A 10,857-nucleotide genomic window follows, 5' to 3' on the forward strand; every position below is an offset into this window, starting at 1 on the left:
ATCCTCTTTCCTGTAAGATTAAAAATAGATTAATTGATATCAATAATCAATCATATATTATATTGTAACGAGCCTACAACTGCGCAACTACTGATGGAAGTGTAGAAATTAATTACGGAAATGAATTGTAGTACTTGTATTTATTTACTCTTTAAAATATTATTATTTAATCAAAAAATGTCTAAGTCCAATAAATGTATAATAAAACTGGGTCAGTGAGATGTGACTATGTATTTAGTTAGACTGTTCTTCTTGGGTGTCGTTCTTCGTCTGATGGACGCTTGTCCAGCAGCTCTCCTCGATGGGTATCTGTCCCTGTCCCTTCTATTATTTCAGATGACCATACATGGTCATCTTGCGGTTTAGGCCTAGCGTGAGATCGTCACACGCTTGCACACGCCGGATATCTAACATATATCTATTTGTGGTGTCATTTATTATAACAACACAAATCCTAGTTTATATTATTTTAGAATTATTTCTATACGTAGTCATATATATAGTGCCAAACGCCGCACATGGTCACGCGCTATTACACTACCACATACGTACTGTAGACGCGGTACCATTGATATTATTATTATTACTATTACGTGAGCGCCCGCTCGCGTATTATATTTTTATATTTACGCGGCGCGTATACTATATGATTACGTACATTTATAATGTGATTGATAGCAAATTAGTAAGTAAATAGTTAAGATAGTCACAGTTCTCCTTTCGAGCGTAGAGTTTTGTAACAATATTGCAGTGATTATCGAAGTTGGATAATAATGTGTATATAAAACATTTATTATCACTATTTTTCACATTGTTAATCGCTCTTTTATCTTTAATATGCTTAGGTAAATCAATATTATATGTTCCTTCTTGATAGGATTTACTATATTGATTCTCAAATGTAAAGTTTCAATCGCCTTATGCGACCATCCTGAACCTTTCTGTGTAAAATCTGTCTCTCCTCGTAACATGTTATTGAACATGTCGTTTAGTAATTTTTTGAAATTAGATGAATTATACGCAAGATTATTAAAAATATGATTGCAATATCCTGTACTTCTTGCGTGATAATTGTTTCGTAAACACCATCCACGACTAAATTAAATTTTATAGAAGTACTTTTACACGGTTCTTTTAACTTACAAATTAATTTCTCTGAAACATGGTTAAAAAAAGCCTATAATCTATAAAATCTAATCTATTCCTCATGATAAAAGTTTTTGAACATTTTTTGAAACGTTCTATTTCGAATAACTCTTTATCAGTAGAAATTGTTCGCTGGAATTTTTTCGCCGTTTGTCTTTTCATAGTGAAACTGTAAATAGAATAAATAAAAACAATATATATAATAATGTAGGTAGATCATTTTATTTCAAATAAATTAACACATTCAGAATATATTTCAGAGACATAAAAAATAAAAAAAAAACGGTTTTGAGATAAAAATGAATTAATGAAAATGGGGAAATTTTGAATAACTATTAACCATTGCTCATATAATTTTATTGCGCATATAATAGAGATTATCCTTTTTGGATATTTTTTTCACGTTTCTTATCAATATATTATAGCAAATGTACTTTATAATCTTCTTTTTTTCATTCATAATTTGTTTGGTTTTAAAACCACTTTTTTATTTTTATATCAATATTTTTAATTTTTTTTTTAAATTCGACTGCTTTCTCAACCATTTCTCGGTCATTTTTCTCAGCTTTTTGATTAACATCGTTAATTTCATCCGTAATAAATGATTTTGATTCCATTTTTTTTTTATTCTATAAATTTTATAGTAGTTGTACAGTGTACACCAACTGATAAGTAATAAAAACTAAAATAGTGTTTATTAAAAGTAGCAATACTAATAATAATTATAGACTAGTTTATGTATTCGAATATAAACATAAAAACTATCAGCAAATTAAAATAAATTATGATTATACATTATCAATAGACATTAGTTTATGATTATTATGTTAAGTTTACATCAATTAATAAATAAAACATTTTTTAGAATGGTCGGTATATTTTGTATAAATAGTTTAAATAAATAATTGAATAATAAAGTGAACAAAAAATACGATTGGGAAACTATTAATGAAATCAAACTATGTTTATAGAAATATTTACCCAAATTAGAAATGGAATGGATTATACCTATGAGTCATATCTATCTCTGACGGTTTTATCTTGTATGAGTAAAATGGAACCCTTGTTACAGGATATGACGTATTAAAACTAATAATAGTCAAATAGTTACAACGTTTCGCACATCGACTAAATTGACTATATGTTTGAAGACCTATAATAGTCTGAAATTGACGGTGAAATCCCATAAAATTGATTCGATAATTATTGTTCTCATCATCAACGCGTAGACAAAACAATGAACAATAGTGTGTTGCTATTGATCCCAGGTTTATACTTGGCCTAATTTCTTTTAGTATAAAATTAGAATTATTTAACTTGAATAAATCTAATATTTCCTATTCATCATACGCGAATGAAAATGCCATACGTCGAAAGGTTTCATATGGAATAAATTGGATTCCGAAAATTTGGTTCTACGTCATTTGGAAAAGTCATCCTTCTAATTTTTAAAAAAAATATTTATATTCAAATTAAATCAATCATATATTATATTGTAACGAGCCTACAACTGCGCAACTACTGATGGAAGTGTAGAAATTAATTACGGAAATGAATTGTAGTACTTGTATTTATTTACTCTTTAAAATATTATTATTTAATCAAAAAATGTCTAAGTCCAATAAATGTATAATAAAACTGTGGGTCAGTGAGATGTGACTATGTATTTAGTTAGACTGTTCTTCTTGGGTGTCGTTCTTCGTCTGATGGACGCTTGTCCAGCAGCTCTCCTCGATGGGTATCTGTCCCTGTCCCTTCTATTATTTCAGATGACCATACATCTTTGCCACGGTGGTTTGCCAGTGTTGCGCCAATTTTTCGTTAATTTCCTGAATAATTAACGACTGTATTTGAAAACAATCTACCTACTAGATAAGAAGACAATACATATTAACGTTAATAATTTATAATTTTATGCAACCGAATAAACTTTTACCATTTCATATGGTTTTCTGACTTCTAATAAATCTTGAAAAATGTTTTATATAACAGTTTCATCTGTATTAAACAGAAATAGATAAAAATGTTATTTTTCTTTCAGTATTACTTATATACAAAGGAAAAAAATATTTTTTTTATCGTTTAAACTATAAATATTAATTGATACAAAAAAAAATTTAACCTGATCTAAACCTCTCACGTTTAGATTCTGCTGTTGTAATAAAATCTAACATTTTACCAAAACAATGCTCTCGCCTACAAAAATTCGTAACATATAAGTCACTATATTTTCGACATAAATCCATATTTTCTTCTTTTAACAAATCGAATTTCGCATTTAAGTCTTTTATATAAAGCGATGATGGCGAATCTGATATGCAATAGTCAAGGTTTCCCTTTAGTCGTATATATCCATGTATTCACATATTTTAATTTATAAAAAATATATTTTAAATAGTGAAATTTCACATGGATTTTCAGTATTTTCGATTTTTCGTAATTCCTACATATTGAAATTACGGTTTCAGAATAATAATGTAACTCTTATTTAGTACTTTATATTTGTATTAAATGATTTGCTAGTTCGCGCTCGGTCATTAAACTCGGATGCAAAACCTCCGTACGTACAGCTGTAATAATTGCACTTGTTATGACTTACCCGGTTGGTCCGGTTAACGTCAACTTGAGTTCGCCGTCAATTGGTTTCCTCCAGAAGACGGTTAGGAAAATTTGGTAGGTTGGGTTCGTCAGAAATCAACACATAACAAGTTTATAGAGATACTACTGGTTTATTAAATTGAGAAGGTGCACAACTGAATTATTATTTATACTTAGATTAATTAATATATCTTTTAACGTATTATGGTTTCGACGCGTGACACTTGACTGACGTCGCATTGTTAGACATAATTTCGCGACGGCGGTCGACAGGTGCTACGTAAGCTAAAACTACTACCTAAAGACAGGGGTTCATAACACACTTATGGTGCATGTTTCAAAAGAATATTGAGGTAATAAGGCTTTGAATATACTGTGTATTTTGTTTGACAAAACCAACGTTTCAAAGGTTTTTGTTTAATTCACTAATTCCCCGAACTAAAATATATTTTTAGTCATGAATATATAGTTTTTCGAAGACACTTCATTAGAAAAGTCAATGTATTGTGTTTTAGTAATATTTAAAGATAATTTATTTTCAATAGGTAAGCCAATTTCTGATAATATTAAGTCTTCATTAGCTTTTTGATATAATTCAGAATAGTTATCGGCTTCAATTACTAAAGCGGTATCATCAGAAAATAATACTTAATTACCATTGACTTTAATTCAGCTAATCTATTAATATAAATATTGATCAATAATGGATCTAAAGAAGTCCTTTGCGGTATTCCACAATTAATAGTTTTAGTTTGGGATAATTTTTGTTTCATTTTTGTTTATACCACGAAGATTTTATAATGTGATCCACAATTTTGAATTCATCGGTAGGATCTAAGCAAATGTTTAAAAACTTGTGAGCTGCGAAATCGATGGTTAAATTACTGCAATCGATGATATACGCTGTCGACGATATTTAAAAGTTTTCTTGTAAATATTTGCCATATTTTTGATTGGACAAGCCATATTTATTTTAAACACTGAAAAATAATTATGATTTAAACACCGAATACGAGACGAGCACATGGGTGGAGTAGACACTCGGAACGATGTAGAGCGACTGATTTTAATAGCTTTTCATGTTGTATGAAAAATTATCGTTTTGAAGAGTTTAAATTAAAGAGAAACAATTACAAAAAAATCACAAGCGAAATATAAAGTTTTTTTTTGATATTTTTTTTATAAAATAATTTGATTATTAGTTGGATTTTATTTTCTTAATCTTTTTATTATTGTTAAATCCGTTGATCCGTTCCAAAATATTATTATTGGTTCTCTATTATCTATGTTTAAGTATATTTGCAGGTAAACAGTTGTCAAGGTTGACAGCCTCTGATGGTTAATACTCCCATACAATTGTGCCAACAATGGTGTGGTCAAGCTTGGCTTATCTTTGAATACTCTTTTGATACTTTGCACAACTTTGTTTAGATCACGGCGCCAGAACCTCCTTAACTTATTGTCTTGTGTCAATACAAGAGGACTCCCTTCCAGTTTCTCTGGTTTATATTTGTTTAGACTGTATGAAATGACGCCGGATACCAATAATATTTTGTTTCTGTTCATCATAGTGAACTCGAAATCCAATATGAAGAAACGGTCCTTGACTGTGACTCGTTTGAGTTGACTCCGTGGAGTTGCGACGTTGAAATGAGCTGCCGCGCCGGAATCGGACTTCCGAGGTTGAATTGAATATAATATATATTATAATGCTCGATATTATACATCCGCCACAAAATGTATCATATACTAGTGTTAATATCTTAAAATTATTACCATATATTCTTTTGTTAATATAATATATATATATATATATATCTATTATATACTATTTTTATTACATATATTCATCTCTATGACCATTTTAATAATATTAATATATTCCATTATTTGTATATGCATATTTTTTTCCTTATTATTTTTACCTTTATTTTCCTATATATCATTTCTATATATATATATATTTTTTTTTATTTTGACTATTTTTTTCCTTTTTCAGCGTATATATTTATTTTTCAGTTGATAATATTATAATATTTACCTATGTTTTTATATTTCATTCTAGTTTTGTTACTACTTATCTTAATATATTATGATTATATAGCTTTGTTGATTTATATTTTTTTTACTGCAAATCTATGGGACAAAACAGACTATATGATTGAAAGACGTGTTTGCTCATGTTTTTTGTAAGTTGCTTATTGTAACGAGTTATATTTATAAATAGAAATGTATCTATATTTTTATTACTATTTTATATAATTATTTATCTATTGTATATAATGTAATATTGTAATATTGTACCTATCTAATGTATATACAGCCACACAGATGTTCATATTATAATATCTGGTCATATACTATTATACCCTTTTTCTTTGTCAAATAAACTGTTTCAACGGCTCGGTCCAATCCACACAACAGCACTCTCCCTGCGTATGCTTGGTGGTAGTCATACGCAATGAGTGATGCAATATAATATTATGTTCAGTATAATATTTGTGTGCCTTAAATAATAAATGTACTTTTTAAATATCTCTAATATATTAATTGTGTTCTTGATTAATACTAATAATAATAAGTAAATCAACATTATCTGTTTTGGGATCATTCATTGTGTCAGACATTTTTTGCCTGGTCCGTTAAAGAAAATTGACACGCTTGCTGACAGCTCTGCTGGCCGCTTTCAAAGGTTTTTGTTTAATTCACTAATTCCCCAAACTAAAATATATTTTTAGTCATGAATATATAGTTTTTCGAAGACATTTCATTAGAAAATTCAATGTATTGTGTTTTAGTAATATTTAAAGATAATTTATTTTCAGCTAAACTATTAATATAAATATTGACCTACAATGGATCTAAAGAAGTCCTTAACGAATACCACAATTAATAGTTTTAATTTGGGATAATTTTTGTGCAAACAGTTCTATTATTAAGATATGATTTTAATAAATCTAAAGTTTTTCCTCTTATACCCATATTATCCGACTTTCTTATCAGTAAACTATAACCTACAATGCAAAATGCCTTTTTTAAGTCGAAAAATACTGTCATTTTATATTTCTATCCTGTTTTAAAAAGGGATTTTAATTTTGATATTGCTTTTTCTGTACATCTACCCTCTTCAAAACCAAATTGTGATTCTGAGAGTAATTCGTTTTTTTCTGGGAAGTTAATTATTCTTGATATATGCATTTTTCGAACATTTTGAAGATATTTGAATACAATATTTCGTTACAATCAGGAGCGCGTCATACTTGGACAGGTTGTGGAAAAATATAGGAACAAAATTCGGTGTTTGGAGTTTCCCCGATAAATGACAGTGATCTGCAACTTTATGGTTTTCTTTTGAAAAGTTGATCTTACATAAATTACATATTTGAGATGATTCATGGGTTCTTCGTTGTTCACCCGTGAAAATCATAGGTGTGTTCGTTTTAAGCAGTTTTTCTATCTTTAACGATATTTCAGAAACAGTTTCAACAAAATGTCTCGCCACGTCCGTCTTACTATTGTTTCCTCTATATAATACTGGTTCTGTCGTTATCTCGCGCTTCTCCATTAGCTCAGCTGGTACATCTTCACTCGTCTTCTCAATGAGCCCATAACTCATTGCTTTTAATAGTTTGACGTTTTGGATCGATTAACAATTAATCGAATATTGCTTGCATGGTTTGATAAAGGCTTAAGTGACTGGTCCTTTGAGACGGCGCTCGTGTTCAATCTCATAGAAGCTTCACTGAACTTTCGTCTATAATTATTGTTATAAAATGTGGTTGTGCCTAATGGTTTTTTTTTATCAATCTGTACGTTCGATTTTTAATACAATGCGCCAAATCACCGTTCAATTAAAATATGAAGGTTTTGACTAATTATAACAAAATAATATTATAATTATTTATTGAAAAAAAAAAAAAAAAAAACAGAATATTATCTAACGTTGTCTAATTTATTGGACAACATGTTTTTATTACACAAATAACTGATGTACCACAAATTGTTATGGTTGTTAATAATTTCTTTTTTTTCTTCTATACGTTTTTTCCCGGTTTCTTTTGATGCCGCCTTTTGAAATTATATTCTAAAATACAATGTAAGTTGTTGTATTCCTTCTCACTTCTATATATATTCACCTTCCTCGGGATTTAAAACTGTTTCACCAGCTCTTTTGATATAATTTTATAGTCAACTTTAACATAAAACCCATAATTCATAATTTCATGTAAATGTGTAACGTGAGTTTTCTGTTTTTTTTTTTTTGTTTTTTACACCTTTAAATAAACGTATTAGGTTGATTGGGAGTTAATAAACATTCGAAATCTGCAAAAATTACAAATGGAATCCTTTGGGTTTTTTTTTAACATTTGAAATAGATGAAATCATCATCTCCCTTTTCAAACACTATATATGCCTCCCCAATGGATTCTTTCCGCAATCACGTTGGTGTTTATTTAGTCCTTTTACACGCCAAAGCTTACTTTCAAACGGTTGAGTACCAAAAGTTGTAAAACATCTCTTACAAATAATTAACTTTAATCAATTTTTCGTTTTCTGACTTTTGATTAATCTTGAAAACTTTTTAAAATAACAATAATTTGATGTTTCATCATTATTATACAAAAATAGAACTAAATGACCATTTCCTTCAGTATTACATATATACAAAGGAAAAATTGTTTTTAGTACCTTCAAATTTAGGTATCTTTTCCTACAGCTTTCGTATAAACTTTTGTATACCATTGGCTTTTGTCCAGGGACTCGATATCCTCTTCCCTGTAAGGTTAAAAATAGAATAATTGAAAAATTAGAATATTTTTAATTTTTACTTGTAAATCTTTAAGCCGTATACATATTCCTACTTTTGAACCTCGGCTTTCAAGATTTTGGATTGTGTGGCCATTTGTAGTGAAATATCCAAAGTTTACTTGCCACTCAGTAGTTGAGATGTCAGCTGCAAAAACTCGTTTTCGATGTTTTGGGATTCTCCTGTTTCGTCAGATTGCACTTCCACCGAGCCAGGAAGAGCGACAAGCACTATTTGAATAGGCGCAGGTATGTCGACGTGGATATGGGTGTCATGGATGGACACAAGTCGCAGTTGCTCCGGAGAAGATGTTCCGGATAGTTGTCGAACATCGTTAAGGAATTGAATAATTTCTCCCTGTTCGTCGGGACACAAATATCTGACATGTATCTGACTGTGCTTCCTAAATATTTAAAAAAATGCCACACGGCCAAATTTTCGATATTCGTTGGTATATTCGGAGGTTTCAGCCACTCCAACCACATATTTTCCCCCGTTTCCAAGTTCTCCGAACACATTATCCACCCCAATTGTATCTGCCACATTGACAGTTGGGTTTATCGGTCTCCATTTGTTCGGGTTCAGTATGGAGTGAAAGAATATTACCATCCCCGATATCGTTTTGAATTGTTGCAAAGATGTGTCACTAAGGCGATCAGTGGCAGACATCCAATGTAATCCGGTTTCCATTCGCATGCGCCTGCTGTTCTTGACTATATGTTTGAAGACCTATAATAGTCTGAAATTGACGGTGAAATCCCATAAAATTGATCGATAATTATTGTTCTCATCATCAACGCGTAGACAAAACAATGAACAATAGTGTGTTGCTATTGATCCCAGGTTTATACTTGGCCTAATTTCTTTTAGTATAAAATTAGAATTATTTAACTTGAATAAATCTAATATTTCCTATTCATCATACGCGAATGAAAATGCCATACGTCGAAAGGTTTCATATGGAATAAATTGGATTCCGAAAATTTGGTTCTACGTCATTTGGAAAAGTCATCCTTCTTGGCCAAACCATCTCCCTGCCGGAAAGTAATTGTATTAAAGATTTCTTCATCGTAATCTTCCGCCCGTAATTTCTCCTCCAAGATTTCTCTGTAAGATGAACCCTTCCACCCACTTCTACACACACCGATCTCTCTGCGTTCGGATGATTTATTACCGCGTGTATAAACGCCGTAACAGGTATCATTGCCCTGCTTAATATGTACGGGTTCAACGGCATACTCATTTTTCTGTTCGCTTCTCTGACATGTCGTTTAAAACATCCTACACAAATTCTATTCCGTCTTATATATTGGTTTGCCAGTGTTGCGCCAATTTTTCGTTAATTTCCTGAATAATTAACGACTGAATCCATTTTTCTTTTTATTCTGGAAAAATAATATAGAATTTGAAAACAATCTACCTACTAGATAAGAAGACAATACATATTAACGTTAATAATTTATAATTTTATGCAACCGAATAAACTTTTACCATTTCATATGGTTTTCTGACTTCTAATAAATCTTGAAAAATGTTTTATATAACAGTTTCATCTGTATTAAACAGAAATAGATAAAAATGTTATTTTTCTTTCAGTATTACTTATATACAAAGGAAAAAAATATTTTTTTTATCGTTTAAACTATAAATATTAATTGATACAAAAAAAAATTTAACCTGATCTAAACCTCTCACGTTTAGATTCTGCTGTTGTAATAAAATCTAACATTTTACCAAAACAATGCTCTCGCCTACAAAAATTCGTAACATATAAGTCACTATATTTTCGACATAAATCCATATTTTCTTCTTTTAACAAATCGAATTTCGCATTTAAGTCTTTTATATAAAGCGATGATGGCGAATTTGACATGCAATAGTCAAGGTTTCCCTTTAGTCGTATATATCCATGTATTCACATATTTTAATTTATAAAAAATATATTTTAAATAGTGAAATTTCACATGGATTTTCAGTATTTTCGATTTTTCGTAATTCCTACATATTGAAATTACGGTTTCAGAATAATAATGTAACTCTTATTTAGTACTTTATATTTGTATTAAATGATTTGCTAGTTCGCGCTCGGTCATTAAACTCGGATGCAAAACCTCCGTACGTACAGCTGTAATAATTGCACTTGTTATGACTTACCCGGTTGGTCCGGTTAACGTCAACTTGAGTTCGCCGTCAATTGGTTTTCTCCAGAAGACGGTTAGGAAAATTTGGTAGGTTGGGTTCGTCAGAAATCAACACAAAACAAGTTTATAGAGATACTACTGGTTTATTAAATTGAGAAGGTGCAC

The sequence above is a fragment of the Acyrthosiphon pisum genome, chromosome X, assembly GCF_005508785.2.
Source record: "Acyrthosiphon pisum isolate AL4f chromosome X, pea_aphid_22Mar2018_4r6ur, whole genome shotgun sequence".
NCBI lineage: Eukaryota > Metazoa > Arthropoda > Insecta > Hemiptera > Aphididae > Acyrthosiphon > Acyrthosiphon pisum.